The sequence below is a fragment of the Octopus bimaculoides genome, chromosome 1 (assembly GCF_001194135.2).
Source record: "Octopus bimaculoides isolate UCB-OBI-ISO-001 chromosome 1, ASM119413v2, whole genome shotgun sequence".
In the NCBI taxonomy this organism is placed as follows: Eukaryota; Metazoa; Mollusca; class Cephalopoda; order Octopoda; family Octopodidae; genus Octopus; species Octopus bimaculoides.
In genome coordinates this window covers 194,208,002-194,208,950 of record NC_068981.1, presented here as the reverse complement: position 1 = coordinate 194,208,950, position 949 = coordinate 194,208,002, and the positions used below count along the sequence as shown (strand labels likewise).

Here is a 949-nt window from a genome sequence, read left to right as displayed (position 1 = left end):
TCAGCCGATATACATTAAGTGCCGACTACATAAACAAACGATTCTGAAACAATTAACCCTAACCCTAACCTTAGGGTTAGGGTTAAAGCAAATTTAAAATGAAAAAAGCAAATAAAACGAAGGTATGGAGATTAAATACGCTTTACACCGCTTAATCAGCCAAAGGAGTAAATGTAAACAACTGAATACTTGTCAGTGATTGGTTGAAATTATCGAAATAAGACAATTTTTTACATGAAATAAATTGGAATACAAAAATATTTTTCTGTTCTATAACACAAAATAGATAAGTATACGAAGTTTGAAAGTCTTTCGGTACCAAAAACACTACGTAAAACATTAATGAAAAATGTGGCCCCCGTTTTAAAATAGACCCAGCCCGTCTCTATCGTCAGCAGGTATCTCAAGGTTGCAAGCACCCCTCCCCCTCCCCTTAGCCTGTTTGCTTCACCTGAGTGAGGCAGCGAGGACTGAGGTTGTGTTCACCTACGGGAGGGTTCTCGCTCTCACTGCCATCTTGGGCGAGTTTCAGTTGCCCTGCCCATTTCCTTGATGGCTTTCTTGAGTTGTCTGCGTTCCAGACCTATCTTTCTTCGGCAAGAAATAGCGCACTCACTGCCAATACTAATTACCCCCGGCACAACACCCATTACCTCCTCTTACCATCACTATCGCCATCCCTCCCACCACCACCACAAATAGCCACACCTTTACCATCACTGCTACCACATTCTGTTTGCCGGTCCCGGACCCCACAAAAAAAACATTGCCTACAGCAGACCCAAAAGTGGTGTCACTTTAATGTGCCGCTTGGCGGAGCGGATCGCCCCCCCCCCAGCTACGATAGTGAGCGCACTAAACGGAGAACCTCGGTAACTGACTTCAATGGCAATGATCGAAGGTATTCCGGCCGCAGCTTACACTAAGAGTGGCTGTGTGGTAAGTAGCT

The 949-nt window shown here is 44.7% G+C and overlaps 1 protein-coding gene across 2 annotated transcripts in view; it reads left to right on the top strand.

Moving 5' to 3' along the window:
* LOC106869904 (E3 ubiquitin-protein ligase RNF12-B) overlaps nucleotides 1-949 on the top strand; it is a 109,612-nt gene that overhangs the window by 12,097 nt on the left and 96,566 nt on the right. The gene's annotated exons all lie outside the window — the stretch shown is intronic.